This window comes from Prionailurus bengalensis, chromosome D1 (assembly GCF_016509475.1).
Source record: "Prionailurus bengalensis isolate Pbe53 chromosome D1, Fcat_Pben_1.1_paternal_pri, whole genome shotgun sequence".
Lineage (NCBI taxonomy): Eukaryota > Metazoa > Chordata > Mammalia > Carnivora > Felidae > Prionailurus > Prionailurus bengalensis.
The window spans coordinates 56,377,337-56,400,857 of NC_057346.1; the positions used below are offsets into that span (position 1 = coordinate 56,377,337).

Here is a 23,521-nt window from a genome sequence, read left to right on the forward strand (position 1 = left end):
GTTTTTGCAGTTCTGGAGTTCGAGCCCCACATCGGGCTCTGCGCTGACAGCACAGAGCCTGATTGGGATTCTCTGTCTCCCTCTCTGCCCCTCCCCCACTCACGCTGTCTCTGTCTCTCTGAAAATAAATAAACTTAAAAAAATTATTTTTAAAAAACAGGGCTTATAATAGTTGCCATGTTAGCCACCATCCCTAAGTAGGCTCCTTTGCCCACACACTCCCTGCCCTTGTATAGAACTATACTGCGAAAAGAATCTGCTTTAAAGAGAAAAGACACAAAAATGTAAGCCTTCCTTTCCTCCTTCCATCCTTCTTCCCTTCTTGCATAGTTCAGTCTAAGAGCCTTAGATGGAGCCAAACAAAGTAGACTTCCGTGTAGTATGGGAGATGGTGGGGAAGGAGTTGCAGCCTGATCCAGAATGTAAGAGCCTAAACAAGGTCACAAGGGAATTTACGTGGGGTAAGAGGATGATGACCCACTGCAGGGTATAGAACCTCAGCAGAGTAAGGATAGTGTATGTCCACATGGTGGCAGTGGGATGAGAGTAATTAATTATATGCAGGGGGAATTGATCTAATAAGTAAATATAATAACGATAATGAAGAAGTAGGCTTCTCATTGCTGGAGAAGAAAGTTGCAAATACAAAAGAAAATTAAAATGAACCTGTGACATTGGATGGGAATTGAAAATACATTTGTGAACTCATGTTGCCAACAGAGGTAGATAGTAGACAGACAGACAGGTGGGCAGGCAGGCAAACAGATGGATGATATAAAAATATAGATAAATATGGGATGCCTGGCTGGCTCAGTTGGAAGAGCATGGGACTCTTGATCTTGAGGTCATGAGTTTGAGCCCCACGTTGGGTGTAGAAATTACTTAATTTTTTTTAAAACATCTAAAATATACATATATAACATATGTATGTGTGTATGTGTGTGTATATATATATATTTACTTATTATTTTTATAGCTCTCTCCACTGAGGGCCTAGGAACAGTGATACACTGCAAAGAATACACATAGACCCAGACCTTGGTTTCTAAAAACTGATCTTCATTAAAAGAAACCAAATTTCCTTGGAGAAACAACTAATTCTTTTTTTTTGTTGTTTTTAATGTTTATTTTTGAGAGAGACAGAGCACAAGGCGGGCAGAGAGAGAGGGAGACACAGAATCTGAAGCAGGCTCCAGGCTCTGAGCTGTTAGCACAGAGCCCGACACAGGACTTGAATCCACAAACTGAGGTTATGACCTGAGCCAAGGTCAGACACTTAACCAGCTGAGCCACACAGGTGCCCCAAGAAATAACTGATTCTAATCCAGGTCCAAAGAGACTATAAATCTGGAACATGCTGTGCCAGAAAATAAAGATGTACTCAGAGTGAAGGAAATACGTCAAACAAAAACAGAAGCCAACTTCTGTTCCCATGGCCAAACGTGAAATAATTTGAGTATCAACGTAAATTATTATAGTAACAGATTACAATCCATTGGCTCAAACAGGAATGTGTGAGTCCACACTGATAATAAATAAGTGAATGAGGAAGAAGAGAGAACTTTTCCTTACAGTAGGATGTTAACTGATGAACACAGAAGATGGATAGAATTAGAAAACAGCCACTTGGCAGCCATCACATTAATAATTAATTCCACCGAATGCAAACTGAACCAGAAATTGCACCACTAGGTATTTATCCAGGGGATACAGGTGTGCTGTTTCGAAGGGGCACATGCACCCCAATGTTTATAGCAACACTATTGACAATAGCCAAAGTATGGAAAGAGCCCAATGTCCATCGATGGATGAATGGATAAAGAAGATGTGTTGTGTACACACACACACACACACACACACACACACACACACAATGGAGTATTACTCGGCAATCAAAAAGAATGAAATCTTGCCATTTGTAACTACGTGGATGGAACTAGAGGGTATCATGCTAAGTGAAATTAGTCAGTCAGAGAAAGACAAATATCACATGACTTCATTCACATGAGGACTTTAAGATACAAAACAGATGATCATAAGGGAAGGGAAGCAAAAATAACATAAAAACAGGGAGGGGGACAAAACAGAAGAGACTCCAATATAGAGAACAAACTGAGGGTTGCCAGAGGGGTTGTGGGTGGGGGGATGGGATAAACGGGTAAGGGGCATTGAGGAAGACACTTGCTGGGATGAGCGCTGGGTGTTATATATACATGGGGATGAATCACTGGAATCTACTCCTGAAATCATTATTGCACTATATGCTAACTAACTTGGATATAAATTAAAAAATAAAAAAAAAGAATAAAATTTAAAAATAATAATTAATTCCACCAAGAAACATCAATGTATGTTAAAACTGATGGCTGAAATTTAATGAGAAATGAAACATTTACATAATCTAAAAGCACCTTCCCACCAAAACACTTACAGACTGCAAAGTTGAAAAATGCAATTTCACAGAGGAGAGACCTGACAGACACTACTCTAAGCAAGTGTTCACAAATACCATCACAAGTAATGAGGCGAATGAAAATCATACACCACTTGACAGGATGCAAGAATCCAACATCACTTCTATAATATTCCTTCAAAAATCAGACAACCTGAATCTCTTCATAAGGTACCATCAGACAAATCAAAATTGGTGAACATTACAAAATAAATGGCTTAGAGGCGCCTGGGGGGCTCAGCTGGGTGAGCATTCGACTTTGGCCGAGATTATGATCTTGCGGTTTGTGGGTTAGAGCCCCAAGTCAGGCTTTGTGCTGAGCCTGTTTTGAATTCTCTGTCTCCCTCTCCCTCTGCTCCTTCCTGCTTGCTCTCTCTCTCTCTCAAAAATAAACATTAAAAAAATGTTTTTAAGAATAAAAAAACAAAACAAAAGGTCCAGAATCTTTTTAAATACCAAGGTCATGGAAGTCAAGGAAACACGAGGAACTGTTTCAGACCAACAGAAAATAGACACAACCACTAAATGCAACGTGTGGCCCTGGATGGAATCCTTTGTTGTAAAAGATGTCGAGACAGGTGAAGAAACTTGAGTGGGATATGTGAATTAGATGGTAGCAATGTGTTAATGTTAACTTCCTTATTTTGATGGTTGTACTATGGTTATAAAGAATGTTCTCAGGGCGCCTGGGTGGCTAAGTTGGTTAAGCGTCCGACTTCAGCTCAAGTTATGATCTCATGGTGTGTGAGTTCGAGCCTCGCGTGCTTCCGGCTCTGTGCTGACAGCTCAGAGCGTGGAGCCTGCTTCAGATTCTGTGTCTCCTTCTCTCTCTGACCCTCCCCCCCTCAAAAGTAAATAAACATTAAAAACATTTTTTTTTTAAAGGGGGAAACAAACCCTCCACATCGTAAAATGATCACCAATATTTATAGTTGTATCATGCTAACTATATCTCACCAAAAAATTTCATTTTGAAAAGAAACTTTTGATGAATTCCCAGGAAATGTTTAAAGAAATTTAAAAGGCAAAACCAAAAAGAAAGAAAGGAAGAAAAAAAAAAAAAGCCCAACACCTTGCCTTTTCCATTTGCTTTCTATCAGAGGCCCTTTTCGCCACCTCCTACAAGTAGTCTAAACTCTGAATCAAATATGGGCTGCCTTGCAGATGCCAGCACATACTGTGCCGGTTCAGAATATTTTTCAGAGTGGTGAATTTATTTATGTATAAACAATGTTTCAAGTCTATTCAAGTGGCTCCACAGAGTAATTCCACATGACAACTTTTTTTCTGCCATCAGAATCTACTTATATTAAAAAGAAAACCATAGTTTAAAAACAAGCACTTACAAGTCATGGTTTCCAAGGCTACAGGGAACAGCTTAATGTTCGAAGCATCAGAATTGGAATGCCTAGCACATTTTAAAGAAGTATATTTTCTTCTCTGAGCAATGATAAAACTTTCTTTTTCTGGGGGCTCTATAAAAAAAGTTTTATAATCATAGTTTATCATATAAGTAATCACTAAGTAAGACATTCATTTTTAGCCTTAAAAATATAACATTTGAAGTTGGCTATTTTGCCAGTTTTGTTGTTCAGCTCCAAAGTTTGAAGTGCCAGGATTAGCACTTTGATCCTTTGATCAAACACACACACACACACACACACACACACACACACACACACACACACCTAAAAAAACCCATAATGGAATTGTGACGAGTTCTAAAAAGTATAAAAACACTTTCATTAAGCATGTAAATTGTAATGAAACAATGTATTCTGTTAAAAACAGCATAAAGCAGAAGAGGCCTCAAGCTTCTGGAGGGTGCCAAGAAAGTGTTGTACAACCTTGGACAAGTTATTAAACCTTCCTGAGCCTCAATTTCCTCCTCTGCCTATTGTGGCGGGTTACTGAAAGGATTAAATAAATAAGATAATAAAATATGTACAACACCTAGCACCATATCTGCATGGAATGGGCACTCCCCCCCGCCTCCCCACACACAAAAAAAGGAGCAGCAGTGGCAGCAGCCGCAGCAGCAGCTAGCATTGAAGAGCCAGAAGACACCCATATTAAAAGATCATAATGCAAAATTAATAAAACTAGAGTCCGGACAGAATGCTCGTTAAGTGCATTAAGGTAAAGGAAATGAAGTGAGGTCCAGGAAAGAGCTTCCTAGAGCCGAAAAATCCCATCTACATCTGGAACCATGTATCTAACGTGTCAGACAAACATTCCCTACCTTTCTACATGCTGTTACCAGGTGTAATCTTCTGCTCCTTATACTGCCTGACAAACTCCCATTTATTCTTTATTAATTTAACACCAACCGAGTGCTAGGGAATAGACTAAGCACCAGAAGCTATATAACAGTGAGCAAGATAAACCAGATTCCCTGTTCCCACAAAAGGTTACATCTACTGGAAGAAACAGAGTAATTAAAAAGGTAATCACATCACCATGTGAAGTTTTATATAGAACATGGCAAGGTGCTTCTCTTCGCTCCTCCACCAACACGCTGCCCAAAATGAAGATACCACTTGAGTATAATAAGGCCATGATTTAGATTTAGTGCTAGAAAGGAGGCTCCCTTAGGTCTAAACTACCTGCTTTCACCCAGCCTTCTTCCAGAGAGCTGCCCTGATTACATTCTTCCTTTGAGTATCTGCTCATAAAGCAGCACTCTGATAATCATTTTACTATTGTTTCTTTTGGGCAGAACTCCTGCTGGAACTGATAGAGAGGAGGAGTGACTGACAAGGTAGCACAAGGCCCTACTAATAGCAGGGTCTCAATAAACATTTGTTGCTGGTAACATTTTATTTCAAACTATTGTCCACGTTCTTTTCTCAGATTACTGGATTACTAAACCCTGTACCTAATTGATCCCAAATTCTCAAAGTTGATCACATAGCATGCTCCATGGTTTATATTCTAATTCTTGATTGTCAGTTTCTATACACATTCTCACAAATATATATAGTCTTAACTGTTTGATCATCAAGAAATGTTAGAAAACCTATAAACCCAATCTAGTAACAATAAAAACATCAGACATTTCAATAGAAGGACATTCTACAAAACACCTGACCAGCAATCCTTAAAACTATCAAGGTCATCACAAGAAAAGTCTGAGAAACTGTAACAGTGAAGAGGAACCTCAGGCAACATGATGACTAAATGTAATACAGTATACAGATTGAGACCCTGGAAGAGGACATCTGAATAAAGTATATGGCTCTTGTTAATAACAATATATCAATACTGGTTCACTAATCATAAAGAAGGTAGCACTGTGAGATCAAAGAAAGTATGTATATTGATCTTTGCCCCCAGTTCCTGGCATAGAGCTCCTAACTAACACCCTTGTCATTTCCTAAATCATTAAAATACTATAAGCACTCCAGTTCCTAACACACAGCTCCTAAATTCCTTGTAATTTCCTGGATGTAGCAGCATCTTTGTTCAAATGAGATGACTCTTGGTGGGGTCCTGAATGATGGCTAATCATCAGAAAGACCTGAAGCTTAGAAGCTTGAAATTTCCAGCCCTGCCTCCCATTCAACAGAGAGGGGGAAGAGGCTGGACATGAAGTTAATAATTGATCACGCCTATGTGACAAAGCCTCTATAAAAATCCCCGTAATTTGGAGTTTGGAGAGCTTCCTGGTTGCTAAACACACAAAGGTGCTAGGAAAGTGACACACCGGGAGAGGGCCTGGAAGCTTCGCACCCCTTCCCACTTGCTTTTACACATCCATCCCATCTGAATGTTCATCTATACCTTCTATCATATCCTTTTAAAATAAGCTAGTAAACACTAAGTAAGCTGTTTTCCTAAGTTAAGAGAACCACTCTAAGCAAACTGACCAAACCTGAGGAGGGAGCTGTAGAAACTTCTCACTTATAGCTGGTTGGTCAGGAGCACAAATGACAATGCGGACTTAAGACTGGCATCTGAAGTGGGGGGTAGTCTTGCAGAACTGAGCCCTTCCCCTATGGGATCTGATACTACCTATTTGGATGCAGTGTCAGAATTGAGCTAAACTGTAGGACACCCAGAGGGTGTTGCAGAATTGCACCGTGTGAGACACCCCGCATACATCTGGGGTCAGAAGTGTTGTGAATGAGGCAATGGTGTGAGAGTGAAGGAGAAACAAAAGGAGGACTGAGTTGTTCCCCCTCAACCTTACTAATGGAAGATATTAGGAATAGGAGAAACGGGGTACAGAGTAAATGAGAACTCTCTGCACTATCTCACAATGTTTCCGAAAAACACTCTGTAATAATAACATAATACATAAAAAAAAAAAAAGGTAAAAACCAAATAAAGAATAGCTCATTTCTCATAACATCAGACTCAGGATGTTTATAACACCATCGTGAAAAGCCAATACCTAAAACGCTGGTAGAAATTAGCCAACAAAACCTGAAAAAATAGTCCTTATTATTTAAACAAAGAATATTTTTTTTAAAAAATTCGGCCAGATTATAATCGAGCCTAACAAAAACAACCTGCAAGATCAACAAACCTGTTTTTGTCACTGACTCCTTTCCCAGGGGATTTAGTGGACAAGATTCTCTTTGAAAATATCAACTTAATCCTCCTCCACACACTTTTGAACTGATGTCACAATTCCAGCGTGAAGATCTTGAAAACTGAGCAAAGTGGTCTATCTCACATTCTAAGACTGATAAAAGGTAGGACATCTGGAAAGATGTTCTGTGCCAAGCACATCACATGAGAATAGGCAGCGGAGCCCAGGTGGGCTCTTCCTCTTCAGAAACTTGACAATTACTTACACCATTTTTTGACACAAGATATTTACCAACTTTCATGATTAGTTATCTCCTCATACACACACATATACCACACTTACCCAAACTCTAAGTTCCGTGAAAGCAATAACTACCTTTCTATTTCTTTGTACTCAAAGCCCTTCACATGTGAAATTCTACAGAATGATGAACTGCCAGCATTAGATTAAAATGGAAATAACCAGTTTTTAAATCGAAGTGAAATTCACGTAACATACAACTAACCATTTAAAGTGTACGATGTGGTGGCACTTAGCGCATTCACAATATTGTGCGACCACCACGTAATCACAGACTTTTATCTTAGAGAGAACTGAATTCAACTATCACCCTCCCCTACCCCTCCTCCAATGGGTAAAAAATATCAAGGCCCTTCCTCCTTTACTACATGTTGGTGTTCTTCTTAAACCATTCTGTGATTAAATTAGTATGTAGTGATGAAGACAGAAGGTAGACCACTCCTGTGATGGGGGCTCCCCTTCTCCTCCAAAAGAACACTTTCACTGGTGCACACCTCTACTGCTAAAAAGTACCTTCTTATATACAGTCTGTATCTGCCTTCCTTTGGCTCCCACGGGACTCACATTATGCCACCTCCAGGATTTGTAAGCTATGACTGTCAGGCCAATTATTTTAAGCCTTGGTTTCCTCATCTGTAAAAATGGGGATATTAATACCTATTGGGAGAAATAAATAAGGTCATGTATGTATGGCTCACGTGGGGCTCAACTGTTTTCTCCTACACCCTGCATAGTAGCCAGCTTGGAGATGGAAGCAGACATCTTCCTTGCAATTCACACCTGTCTTCCCGATCACCGCCCTCTCTGTGCTCTAAAAACCTCCATCCCTTTAATGCACATACTGATTATACCACTTTCCCTCCTCACTGCTGCTATGCTATAGTCCTCCGATTCCAGCTTAGTAATTGAAGATTTTAGTACCTGACTTACCATCTCGCCTGCCACTACTCTCATCACTGTTCGTGACGACTCCCACACTCATGTAGAAGATCCATCCAATCCGTCCAATACGCAAACTTCTCAGGTTCTTGACCTTCACCCAGTTCCACCACTTATCTCTTACTTTAAATCACAATAACTTCAGCTCAGGTCATGGTCTCACAGCTCATGGGTTCGAGCCCCGAGTCAGGCTCTGTGCTGACCTGCTTTGGATTCTGCACCTCCTTCTCGCTCTGCCCCTTCCCATCTCACGCTCTGTCCCTCCCTCTTTCTCTCGCTCAAATAAACACTAAAATCAATCAATCAATCAATCAATCAATCACAGTAACTGTAGCACCTTCAAATAAACCTTTATGTTTTTATTTTTTTAATGTTTTTATTTTATTTGAGAGAGAGAGAGAGAGAGAATGAATATGATCAGGGGAGGTGCAGAGAGATAGAGGGAGACACAGAATCCAAAGCAGGTTCCAGGCTCGGAGCTGTCAGCACAGAGCCTGATGTGGGGCTCGAACCCACAAGCCCTCAGATCATGACCTGAGCTGAAGCCAGATGCTTAACTGACTGAGCCACCCAGGTGCCCCTAAATAAACCTTTACATAAACATTTAAAAATTTTTTAAAAATTCAAGCCCTGCGTCAGGCTCTGTGCTGACAGCTTGGAACCTGGAACTTGCTTCAGATTCTGTGTGCCTCTTTCTTTCTCTGCCCCTCCCCTGCTCATTCCCTCTCTCTCTCTCTCAAATAAAAAAACACTACAACAAATAAATAAATAAATCACAGTAACTGTAGCACCTTTTAAAAACCCCAATTTCAAGCAGCCCAACCTCTGACCGTCACCATCCATATTTCCACATCACTCCTCACCATCAGAACGTCTATTGATCCTAGCACTTTTTCACTAACCATTACTTCCTCATGTCCTTACTTCTCTCCTTATCCAGCTTACACATCATTATAAATCACTCCAATGGCTCATTCTTCGCCTTTAACTCACCTGGCAAAACCCTAATTCCGGTTAAATCTAACTCGTTGCCTTCTCCACCTCTGTAAGCAAGTGGCTGAATGATGCTAAAGAAATACACTCAAGCATGCTGAATAGTCTCCCTTAAATTTATAACCAAAGAATGGTCTCTGAACCAGAAGCATCAGGTTCACCTGGGTGAGTTACAAATGCAAATTCCCAGGCTTCATCCCAGACCTAGTCAATCAGCAATTCTGGGTTGAGCCACAGCATTTAGTGTTATGCCAAGCTCTCCAGCCGATTCCAAAGCAGGCTAAAGTTTGACAACTATTAGGCTAATTAATTCTCTCTCTCTCATTCTCCAAGATGACTATTTTCACCCCTTCTCTTTTGTTTTCAAACGTTATAAATTCCTTCCAACTTCCAGACACCTGGCTGATCCTACTGAGAAAAAAAAAAAAAAAAATCCTACGGAGGACAACTTATTCATTCTCTGACTACCAAATTTATCAAGTGATTCTATACTGTAACCAAAAACTCTGCCTTCCCCAGATGCACAGCCCTTCTTCCTAACGCCAAACATTCACTGGTACCTGAGTTCCACTGTCCTTCACTTACCAAAGGTTTCTGAGCCTGCTCCTATCCCCTCTCCTCGTGCATCCACAAATTTTCCTTCAGCTCATGAAGACACTCCTCCTATCTCAAAAAACACTTCCCTGGCTGGACCCCTTATTTCCCTCCAGCTTTAGTACCACTTCCCTGTTCCTCTGGATAGAAAAACTTCACAGGAGTAGTCTGTACTTCTTGTCTTCACTTCCTCACTTTCATTCTCTCCTTCACCTACTCCTACAACACCGTCAACATGCTTATACATGTCACCAGTGAGCTCCAATTTGCTAAAGTCAGCATTCAATTCTCAGCCTTCAGCTTACCAAACCAACCAGTAAGCATTCGTTTCAGCAGAGCACAACCCTGAGCAGACTTGATCTACTTTGGCTCTGGGACACCACAGCGTCCTAGATTTCCCTTGACCTCATTAGCTGCCCTTTCTCTGCTCTATCCTCTTCCCAAACGTTGAAAAACCTTGAGCAAAATCTGGAAGGTGGAAGCCATTCTTCCAGCGGCAGCGCCAGGCTCTCTCCGGTGGGAGCTTCTGCGGTAGCCAGTGTCCTCACTCGGGTATCTGGCGAGTGTGGGATGGTGATTTCACTGGCAGCAGTTTTGTGATGACAGGATCACAGGTTTGATGGGTTGACCTTGAAGACTAGTGGTAGTGTGCCGCTGAGGCTAGCAGCAGCCTCCCAACTTCTACCCCTCCAGCCCTCTAATGATGGGGTGTCTATAGAACACCCAATTATCTGTACTAAATCTCCTTCTGATGAAAATATCTAGAGTGCTTGGTGTTTCCTGCCCTGAACCTTGATTGACAGAATTCCCAAATTCACATCTCTGGCACCAATTAACCCCAATATCAAAACTGCATATCCAACTGCCTCTCAGCACCCTCACCTTCACAACTAATACCTATCTCAAAACTCAACATGTCCCAAATATATTCTTGATTCCCCATTCCCTGCTGCTTCTTTCCCCCGCAGGAATCTCACAGCATTTACTTTCATAAATACCACTACAATTGACCTAGTTGCTCAGATTAATTATCTAGAAGTTATCCTTAAGTCCAATTTACCCCACATATGCACACCGATTCCATTAGCAAGTCTGGTTAGCTCTATTTTCAAAATATGTCCAGAAAAGTACCACTTCTCTTAATTTACCTCAACTGCTACCAGAACAGCCTAAGTCACTCTCACCTCTTACCTGCAAGTGACAAGTCTCTTAACTAATCTCTCTCCTGCCACTCTCCCTCCCCTCAGTCTGTTCTCCATGCCAGACCCATTTTCTTTAAATAAAAATCAGATCACATCACTCCCTTGATCAAAACCATCCCATATTTTCCCATCATACTTGGGAAAAATTCTAAAACTTTACACAATCTAGCCTCTGCCAACTTTGCTCACTATAGACTAACCGCTTACCTGTTCTTGCAACAAACCAACCTCACTCCCACCTCAGGGCTTTTATACTGCTAATTGTGTCCTCTAGAATGTTCTTCCCACAGATACCCACACAGCTTGCTTCCTTCTCTATTTCAAGGCTCTGTTCCAATATTTTCTTCTCAGTGAGGTCTTCCATGGTCACCCTATCTAAAATAACTCATCATGGGACTTCTGGGTGGCTCAGTCAGGTAAATCCAACTCTTGATTTCAGCTCAGGTCATGATCCCACAGTCATGAGATTGAGCCCCGCATCATGCTCCACACCGACTGTGGAGCCTGCTCAAGATTCTCTCTCTCTCCCTCTGCCCCGCACCCCTACACACACACACACACACACACACACACACTCTCTCTCTCTCGCTCTCGCTCTCGCTCTCGCTCTCGCTCTCGCTCTTGCTCTCTCTCTCTCTCTGTCTTAGCACTATCATTATTCTACCCACAGGAAAAATATACCTATATATTTATTCTATAGAATGTGGGTGGCAGCATGGGAGAAAGGAAAGGAAATCTATCTGTCTGGCTCTGTCACAATCCAACCTTATGCAAGTCAATTTCTCTTTCCGGATCTGTTTCCTCACTACCAAAATAGCGATAACAAAAAATAGCATACATCACATAAATTTGCTTTGAGGATTAAATGAGATAAAGCATAGAGAGGATTTAGCTGGCAATACACATTCAATAAGTGCATCTGTTTTAATACTATTACCCAATAATTTTTTGCCAACTTAATTCTAAGGCAGCAACTATATAGTCAAAGTCCTCTTTTCTCTAAGCTAAATATCTTCTATTCCTAACTAGTTTTCATATGACTGCTTTAAAACCCCTCTAGGGGCCATCTCGCCTAGATCTTCTTCATTAGAGTAAACAGGGACTCAAGTTAAACAGAATATTCCAGATGTGAGCTAATGAAAAGTCCATGAAGACTTGATATGGACACTGTATTTTAATTAATGCAACATTAGATCATCTTAGCTCCTTTTTGAAAGCTGTTGAGTCCATTTATTGCTTACACTGAGTTTTTCAGATGTTTAAATGTCCCCAGAAACGGTTTAAAGCCAGTCCTATTCCAAGGTTCATATCTGACTCTGTCACTAGAAACAAAGAATCTGTGAGATCGAATAATCGGTGCTACTGTGGAAAACTCATTTTACCTCTAGGGCATCAGTGTGCTTCTTACAGAATCAGAATTTAAGGATTGGAGGCTTGAAAATAGAGAGGGATGCCAACCAAGGAAAAACCATTGTCCAATCTCTTCACACAGAGGGAAAAGAAGTAAAGGGAACCACGTGGTCATAGAATTATAGAGACACTCCTCAAAGGCAAACCTGCAGGCTTTACTCAGCACGTCCAACATGGGAAGACACAGAGATGAGTATGCTAAACATACTTCGGATCGCTCTAGGAAATGAAAGCCTCCATTGTGCAAGTGCTAAAAGACTCTGAGAAATGCCCGGCCCGCTCTACAGTCAGGTGCATCACCAAGGAAATTTTATTGGAAGGGATATGGATACTGTTAGGCAGTTTCAAGGAGAGAAAGAAATGTCACAGGGAATTCTTCCATAAGACGGAGAAATAGATTAGAAAGGCCTTTGCCATTGAACATGTCTGGACTCTGAAAGCATACTAGCTCAATTTTTCCAAGCTGCGGTTTGCTTCCCAGTAAAATAGAATTATAATAGTAGCATGCGATTGTGAATATTATAAAAATATGTATGCTAAGATTTTTGCATTAAATGTCTTCCATGTTTTAGATACTCAAATGTTATTTTCCTTCCCTACCACCTGTGTAGGCATAAGAGATTCTCACTTATTCCTACAATACCAATAAAATATTTAGAAATTATTAATTTCTCAATGAATAATGAGACTCCTTTGCTTGCTGTATCTGTTAATATACCTTAGTAGAATACAGGTCCCCAAAGTAAGAATCTGGCTTCTCACATTAAGACAGTACTTCTAGTCCTAAAGGAGCAACCATAGGAATGAGGCTATTATTATTACAATGTCCACTCTCCTCAACAGATAAACATGTTGACTCTCGGATTCTCTTCCAAGGTAAAATGTCCCACTTTTAAAATAAAGTTTACTTCAAGGGTCAGGTGCTATCCTGATAAGCATAACATATTAGTTCTCCTAAAATCTCTGATAAGTTCTCTTAATAAAACAGCATGTAAAAAAATCAAGTTATGGGTGGGGTAGGTGTTTAATGGTAAGCGGTTATTTTGATTGGCAGAGACATCAGGGTGAAATCACCAAAGCTTGGAAAGCTGCCTTGGAACATGCCTGGCCCCAGTGTGAATGCAGAAGTTACAAGGCAGCTATGCGGGGTGTGACGGTAAAGCCATCATTTGCAGTGACTTCTTAAACAAAGCAGTCTCAGTAAAGCAGCCCTGTGAATTCAAGCCAGAACTGAAGGACAGGGGGAGGGTCAGAGAACATCTCTCTCAGGCAGAAGACTACTCTTATCCGTACCTGCCCTCAGTGTACGCTCTGTGCCTCTTTGCACTGATTTTATGCACGTAACTATCCCAACAACATTTAAAACTTAACTATTGCTCCAAACCAGGAATTCTAAACACTGCTTTGGAGAGGGCTCATTTAATTTACCCACTATGTTCCTACTCCCTGTTGAACATTTAGTAGACTAGAGAAAATAGACTTAACAGCATGAATAGCCTACAAAAAAGTCCCAGTTAAAGACGATCCGATCCATCGGTCAACTCAGTTAATAAACCGGAGTTAATTTACCATATGATGCCTTTACATGGCTTTCATTAGCAAATGCTTTGTCTAAAACTAAATACTCAGATATTTTATATTAAAAACATAGTATCATTGGGAGAGAACATATCCAAGGTTAGTATTATCTTTGGAAAGGTGATTAAAGATCTATCATTTTAAAAAATTCCTCCAAAGACCTACCTATTATTCAGCTATTATCCAACCAGGTTGTATTTTATCCAGTATTTATTAATTTAACCATTCACTCATTTAACAAATATTTACTGAGTATCTACTCTAAGTCAGGTTGGTGGTATATGTCGGGTTGGGGATAATATTGTAAACTAGATCCCAATTCACTAAGCTTGCGTAGTTTAAGTTCTTCATTCTCTTTCTAACATTTTAAAGGCAAAAAGTATCTCCAATAATTTGTGTTAGCTCACACAGTAAAAGAATTCTTCAATATCAGAATGCATCTTGTCCAAGAGGAATTCAGAATATAACGCTATTTCTCACTGAAATACTAGGGTGGTTTCTGGGCTTAGAAAATATGCTGTCAATTATTAAAATGATCAAGAGAATTATAAAATAAAAACATACATACCATTTCAGCAATAAATTTAAAAATCTACAGGAAATACATGGTTTCTTAGCAAAAACTAAACTAGATGATTTAACAGCTAAATTCTAACAGACCTTTAAAGAATTTAAAATTTCCAAAATTATTTAATGGGTTTCAGCTGAAGATGATGCTGCTTAACATATATAGTTATATTTAGGCACTGTACTAAGTTCTTCACATGAATTCATTGAATCTGCCAAACAACCCAATAAGGGTGATGCTATTATTATCATTTTACAGATTAGGGTCATAGAAAAAGATGAAAAACTTGCCAATTCAATTTTAAGATCTGAGGAAAAATGGTTACCTACCCTGCCCCACTCCCCCACCCAACGCCCAAAAAACAACTACATGTTACAAATGCTACTCACCAACCTGATTTATAGTACTGAGCAAAAGAATACCCTATAGCTAATTAATAATGCAATATCCGGAAATCCACATTCTTTATTACAGCTATAAATTAAAGGAAGAAAAACATGTTAATAATAAATGCCTTTGGAAAGGCATTGCCAAAAATTCAGTATCCATTCCTAATAAAAAACATAAAATAAACAAGAGGAGTTATTTAAAATATCTTCCAAAATTAACAAAACATTCTGAACAGCAAAATATTGGACATTTTCAATTAAACCAAGAACTGGACTAGCATGTTCACTATTTCCATTACTTTTTGGCATTATTTTACAAGTTCTAGAAGTTTTAGGAAATGCAGTTAGAGTAGAAAATCACTGTAAACACTGGAGAAGAACAAATAAACCTACATTTTATTGATGATAATGAGTATATGCCAAGAAAATCTAAGAAAGCTTTCCTTAAAAACCAATAATAACAAGAAAAATAACTTGATACAGACATAGAAGATTTTCTTAAAATTACAGCTTTTCCCTATGAAGCAATGGAAATGGAAAATATACTTTATACAATAGTGTAAAAACGATACCGTACTTAAAAACAAACAGTGGAAAAGCACATGACCATATAAAGAAAAGTATAAAATCTTATTAAAGAATAAAATAAAATTTGAACAAATATAGAAGATATACCATGTCTGGATGGGAATACTAATATCATAAAAATGACAGTTCTGTCAAAACATATGAAGCCAATGGATACAAAAATTCTCATTCAAATTCTAATAAAGTTTTCTCTAAGAATAGGACAAAATAACCTTAAGGTTCATATGGAAGAATAAAGTTCTGAGAACAGCCAAAAACAGTTATGAAAAAAAGAGTAGCAAGAAGGGGATTTGCCTTGATAGCACAACATATCAAAAACCCACCCTGATGAAATCAACTTGAAATTGGCAAGGGAATAGACAAAAAGATCACAACCAAAAAGAGAATCCAGAAATGGGCCCAGCAGATAGGAGCTTTGAGTATATGACAAAAGTAGTATTTAAATTCGGTGGGAAAAAATAGGTACCAGCACAACTGGATATTCACCTGTGAAGAGAATTAATCTACCTCACAATATATGGGATATCTACATACATATTTAAGAATAATTCCAAGGCGTACTGAAGATTTCATTTAAAAAGGAAAATAATATAAGCCTCAAGAAAAATTATAAAATGTATGCAGAACCAAAGTGTAAGAGAGACTTCTTAAGCCAAGACAGAGTACTTAGGAGCTATACAAGAAAAAGTAGAATTATATAATATAATAAACATAAACTTTTGTATAAGGCATACCAACTCAAGATACAATTGATAAGTTTGGAAACAATAGCAACGACTCTTAAAACTTTATGAAAAAAATGTAAGCAACTCAATAAAAATAGATTAAGTATATGAATACGCAAATTCACAGAAGAATACACTAAATGGCTAACAAACTCAAGAAAAGATGTTCACTGTCACTTGTAGCTCAGATGAAGCACTTACACTGAGGCTAATGAGATTTAATAAAAAACACCAAAAAATGATTTCCCATTGCCAGCAGGGATTCAGGATAAGGAATAACGCCACATATTATTTGCACTCTTCGAGAAAACAATCTGACATCTCTTAATATTAAAAACTATACACACCCTCTGACAGAAGTTCCACTCCTGGAAATTTAATTCACACAAATGAATACATCATAAATATAAAGATATAGATACACAGATACATAGATAAATTTACGGCAGTGTTGTGCATAGTGGCAAAACATACAAACAAAAAACCAGAGCCATAGTAAATATTAACACCTATCAACAGGATACTAGTTGAAAAATATGGTACACCTCTATCATGGACTATTATGAAACCATTAAAAGAGTGAACTGAAGAGATTTGTACATGGAATACTGAACAAGAAAAATAAGATATAGAGTCATGTATATAATATCCACTATAATTTTGTCAAACAGCAATTAAAACTCTTATCACACATACATATGTATGTATATGTGTATACAGTGATATCTATGACATATATATAAAAGACCATGGGGAAAAAATACAGACACACATCAAATTGTTAACATGGGTGAGCTGGTGACTATGGGTCACGTGGACATGTGTTCCATGTCTGGGTGGCATCTTAGCTCAGGCTGCTATAATAAAGTACTATGGACTGGATGGGTTATAAACAGAAATTTATTTCTCACAGGTCTAGAGGCCAGGAAGTCCAAGATCAAGGCACCTGCTTGGCTGGTGTCTGGTGAGAGACTGCTTCTTGGTTCACAGACAGTCATCTTTTCACCATAATCTCAGATGGTGGAAGGGACAGGTATCTCCCCAGGGCCTCTTTTATAAGGGCACTATCCCCATCTTGAGGGTAGACCCCACAAGCCCCATCTCCAAATACCATCACACTGGGGATTTAACATATGGATGAGGGGTGGGTGGAGATGACAAACATTCAGGCTACAGCTTGTGTTCTTCTGGCAGGGTAGTGGGGGAGAAAGGCTTCAGGAAGGAGACAAGCCAAAATGTAAACCGAAGGAGAAAAACGTGGCACCTAAAATTATTTTGTTAAAATTCTACTTTTGCAAACACATATATGTATGTTTAAGTGTATTTATGTATATGCATACATATTTATGTGTGTGGGGAGAGAAAGATGAATAAATAAAATGTGCTATTACATATAAATACTGTTTTTGTTTAACCAAAGCTGACATCAAATACCAAAACTTTTCATTTAAAATTTTGCTTGAACACCTTTCTAAAACTTATCACGTGTCCCTGCGTTCTGACACAGGCTCTAATAATCACAACTTTACATTTTACTGATGGTTTGGTATCAACGTGGCATAATGGAGAAAAGCACATGTCCAGACCTTCTTCAAACCTGCTTTGACATTTATTTGTACTGTGGTGCTAAACTAGTCATTTCACCTTTCTGTGCTTCAGTATTATCATCCATTAGAGACAGCATTAGCTAAGACCAACACGCTTTACTAAGTACTTCTCATTATTAACTTCAGTTATGAACTGCAATATGGAGATGTGCTTGGGTATAGGACTGACACACATACAAGATGTAATCTAACTATGCTTTTTTACTTAGTCTCTCTTTACAGTTGGACTATTTCTCCCTACCCTTCTTTGAGTAGTGACAGTGCCGTTTATGAATCCAAACACAGTGACTTTATTTTATTTTATTTTTTTTTTCTGAAATTTATTGACAAATTGGTTTCCATCAAACACAGTGACTTTAAAGGTAGGACAGTAGCTATTATGACTTACCACCCAATTATGTCCCTGAATCAAAGACTAAATCAGAAAGAGAGCAAATTACCAGCAAGCTTTCACTGCTCTTTGCTGTCAGTGTGTCTATGTTAACAGGAATCTTCTTGATTCCCCTTCTAATTTATTAAAAATGACACACTGATACTAAGAGCCTAGTCTCTGCTACAAATGGCAAAATATAGGAGTTTTAGAACATAAATTCTATGATAATCTTTTGCCTACGGCTGGGTTCTTAGCCATATTCCTTATACTTGCAATTACCAAAGAGAGATCATTAGGCAGAAAGAGGGAAAGACCCTCCCTCAACCAAAGCTGGTTATCATATCCAATATTTAAAGACTATAGACAGGGTAATGCCCTTATACACCTCATCCCATCTGTTTTCTAAACATTACCCAAAGAATAATGCATTTGATGTAAGCATCTCCCTTTTAAAATTGAAATTCTATAGGAGAAAGTATTTTCTATCAAAGCAGGGAAAGGGAGGGGAGTAACAATTTACCTCCAGACAGCCAGAAAAAGGTCTTCCAGAAAAATCCATACAAGGAGAGTAAGATTAAAAGTCCCCAAATCCTGAAATCTCACCAGATGTTTTGTGGAGGGCAGTGGCAGAAAGAAAAGAGGCAGCTGAAGGTTCACAGATCTGATTACATTTTCAACACTTTTTAGATAATGGCCTAGAATTTTTTTACAACTCTCATTTTGCCGGATGCAAGCCAAAACCAATCACTAAAACAATAAAAACCCCTGTAACCTGAAAAATAGTTCAATTTGATTGAAAGAGCTTTTATTGTCTGCTTAAGAGATACATTGTGATAGGGCTTATGCAGAGACGAATAAAACAAGAGATCCTGCCTAAAGGATCTCTCAGTTTGGGGGTGCTAACAGGAGAGAGAATCAGACAATGAATAATTATAACACAGTAAGTACTCAATAAATGCTAGCTATTAGTTGCACAGGCAGTGGTAGGAGGACTTGAAAGAAGGATACTAGTCCCTACAGAGTGTTCAAAACAATGTCTTTGAGGGGCGCCTGGCTGGTTCAGTCAGTGGAATATGTGAGTCTTGATCTGGAGGTTGTGAGTTCAAGCCCCACGTTGGGTAGAGATTACTTAAAAAAAAAAAAAAAAAAAAAAATAGGAACAACATCCTCTGAATACCACATTAAGAAGTATGGACTTCTGGGGCACCTGGGTGGCTTAGTCAATTAAGCGTCCGACTCTTGATTTTAGCTCAGGTCATGATCGCACAGTTGTGAGATCACACCCCACATTGGATTCCACTGGGCTCTGCACTCAGCGTGGAGCTTGCTTGGGATTCTCTCTCCCTCTCTCTCTCTGCCCCTTCTCCCCCTCAAAATAAATAAAGACACTTTAAAAAGAAGAGGAACAACAACAACAACAACAACAACAACAACTGTGGACTATATCCTGTATGTGATGGCTCAAAGATTTCTAGGCCCAATGAGTAGCAAAACCGATATTTTCTTTTAAAGGATACTCTGGCAGCAATGTGGCACATAAATTGTACCAAATCAATATAAAAGATTAGAAAGGAGTAAAATATACTGATTAAGAATATGGGCTCAGGAACTAGAGTTTCTGGATTTGAACACAGGCTAACAGGAACTACTTGTGTGACCTTGGACAAGCTACTAAACTACTCTGTGCCTCAATTTCCTCATCTGTTAAACAGGTATAGAAACAGATCTCAACACAGAGAGTTGCTGTAAAATTAAGAGAGTTGATTAATGCTAAGCACTGAGAAAAGTTCCTGGCAGAAAGTGCATGCAGGAAAAACTGGTATGAGGGGGACTAGTTGGGAGGTCAGGAAACAGTCCCAGAAAATAGAGATGGGAATAAAGAGGGGTATGTTTCCTTGGGTGCCTGAGATGATGATATATAGGACATCAGACATCCAGGGAAAAGAAAAGGAAGAGAAGCATTACACCAATGAGTGTAGCTCTGGACACGTTAGGGCTGAGATTCCTACAGAACATGAAAGTATAAATGTCTAAGGGTCACTAGAAAATACAGACCAGAAATCCAAAAGAGGGGAAGGAACTAGAGGTACAGATTTGAGAGTTACTAACATGAGGGTGTGTTGGGTGCAGCTGTAGTCATGGAAGAGAACACTCTCAGGGAGAAAGAATAAAGCAGAAGAGCCATAGGATCCACAGGACCTAAGTCTCCAGGGTCACAACAGCATCCATGGGAACTCCAACATAACCACGAATTGTCAGACCAAAAGAGAGAACAAAATATAGCCATATGAAATAATCCCTTCCTTTAAGAAGTTTTCAATGTTGCTGGGGAGAAAAGACATAAACCGGTTAAATAATTTTATTGTGATTGTTCAGGATTTATAAAAGGAACTCTAAAAGCAGAGGTTGGGTGGTAGACATTAGAATGGCAAGAAAAGAAAGAGAAATTATGTTGAAGATTGAAAAAGTTAATGCTAATATAAAAACAGAGCACTGGCACTGAGAAGAAAGCGAATTCCAAGATGGGGGAAGGAAAGGGGAAAATGAACACTATTCTGTATTGAATGTCTACTCGATGTCAGTACTGTCTTAGGACCTTTTACGTCTTTTACCTTATTTAATTCTCATGCTATCCCTATGAGAAAAATATTGCCATTTTACACCAGTGGTTTGAGGCATGACGAAGTAATCTGCCCAAAGGTTTGCATCCAGTTATGGGCCTACGACACTGTTAGGACTGGGACGAAGGTGGAGGGCCCATGAGCCTTCACCATACTTCCACTTCTTAAACTGGCAAAAGCAGGTCATGTCAAGAAGAGGGAGGGCCAATAAAAACTACTAGAAGAACACCAAGATTATCTCACTACAGTAGAGCTACCTTTTTTGAGGAAGCATGAAAGGAACAAAAAAAAAAAAAAAATGAGTTTTTAAAAATCAAAAGTAATCTTTCAGTCTCAGAGAACACACCAGATTACAGCTGTCTCCCACTTCCAGCCTCATCCCGCTGATCCCACATTGTCCCCACAGCTAGAGATCTCAATTGCACACCAACCACATCACTCCTTCTCCTTCTAACCTTTCAATAACTCCGTATCACCAACAGGATTTGAAAAATCAACAGAACGAAGAGAAGAAAGTTATCCAACAAGCCTAGGAACTCTTTAACCTAGAAGGAATAATAGAGGAAAAAAAGTTAACTTCTAAAAATAAATGCTCACTTGTACTTTATAATCCAACTTGTCTCCGTTCAAAACCATAAAATAAATGAAATTTCAAGTGCCAAAGAGCAACATTGACACCTTGTGGTGAACATCCTAATTTAAGGTATCGAATGTAACGAGTAAAGTGGCTCCTAAGTAAGTGGAACACTTAATCCAGGCATTTCCAAGGGTTAGAGAAGCACAGATTTAATTACCATCACACACACTGCATGTAAATTTGGAAAGAGCTGCTATTACTTTGGTAACACTGAAATTAGCCTACGTTTTTAAGTACGGGTGGAAAACTCTGAATAAAACCTCAGGTCACTGTCTTCCTACGAAATGTCACAACACATCTGACATGGGGTTCTAATGCTCTGGTCGTAGATGCTGCAAAATCCTTGCCTTAGTCAAGATTTCCTATTTTTCCGAGGCATTCACATTTAAAAACTGGAAGGAATATAGGCATCCTAGTGGCAGAACAACATAATGAAAATCATTAACTAGAATATACTCTCAAAAAACAGAATCAAGAGATCTGGGTTTAGTCCAGACACCAAATGACACTGAGAATTTTGTGAAGTTAAGTGATATTAAAGAATTCAGACTCTGTGTTTTCACATAAAATTACCGATCAAGAAGTAACAATTTCATACACCAAAAAAAAGGCATCAGGGAAAGAAAAACATATTACTTTTAAAAATTACTCCATCACCAATGTTGACTGAGTAAAAGAAGGGAAACTGAACAAAGCTAATCAGCACAAAATTAAATTTCCCAGAAAGCACCCTACACAAATCATGGCAAGAACTATGAGAAAAAAAGAAGTTTTAATTTAGCAGATAAATGATGTTTACTCTTTACTAATGTCTAAGAGAATTATCAGAAAAAGTTCCATCTTACTCCTTAATGTTGACAAGTACAATGTAAAGTTTCTAGTTCCAGAGTAACTCTCCGGGCTCAGGTAATTTGGTTGATACATAGGCGCTTGACCTGATTCAAAAGAATACATCTATGTTACCAGCTATAAATGATTTACACAGTGGTAATGAGAAGGCCACTGCTAAGAAGGCATTTCAAACTGCTGACACCCCTGAGGAATCTGGAAAGCATCTTAGAAATGAAACCCCTAAGACATATTATCATTGCAAGAATCAATGTTAAATAAATGAGCAACTAACTACCAAATGCATCTGATGATTTTGAATTCATGGAGGGCTCTGTGATTTTCAAAAAATTTTCCCTGTCATTATGCTATGTGCACCTTATAACAACCTTAACAACCACCAATCTAGAAAGGTAAGACTCTGAAAAGGATCTGCAAAACTTGCTTGCCGGAAAACCTTCACACCAACTTCCAGTCTAGCTGTTACTTGCTGCGTGCTCTCAGATTAATCACTTAACACCACTTGGCCTCAGCTTCTACACTGAAGACAAGGGCTGATCCCTCATGTCTGAACACAAAAAGCTTCTAAGACAGTAAGAGAATAACTGTGGGAATGCATATAAATTACACAAATTTATAACACTGCTGCTTCCCACCTTTTAGAAGAATCTGAGAAGTTAAATGAATTCAGATAAACCAGGGATAACTAAAGTCAGGGTCAAATTAACCAAAGCATTCTCTGTTAAACCATGCTGCTTCCCAAGATCCTACAGTATTTCCTCAGTTCTTATTTTCATATCCCATTAGAGAGCGTTCAATACTGCCTGAATCTCTATTCTCTTAGTTTCTATGATGCCTCCTTGCCCAAATCCTCCTCTTTTCACAGACTTCATATTTCTTTTTCTTTTAATTCTCTGGATTTCTCTAATAAGATCACAGCTTCTCACACTTGGAAAGTATCTTTAAAATAGTAATATCCATACCCTCATTTCACTGAGAAAGGCAGGTCAAGAAATATCAGTGGCTTACCCAAATTTCAAACTATTTCTGTACATTCTTCTTTTTAATACTTAAAACTCAATGTACTCCCAAACCGAATAGGCTCAAAACTATGAGTTATATATTTTGACACCTCCTGCTTTCCATCCAGTTACCAATCCTGTCCATTCTCTTACATATC

At 38.8% G+C, this 23,521-nt stretch overlaps 1 protein-coding gene across 2 annotated transcripts in view; it reads right to left on the bottom strand.

The window, feature by feature from the left end:
• The window catches only part of UVRAG (UV radiation resistance associated), a 297,500-nt gene that overhangs the window by 191,097 nt on the left and 82,882 nt on the right, over positions 1-23,521 (bottom strand). The window lies entirely within an intron of this gene.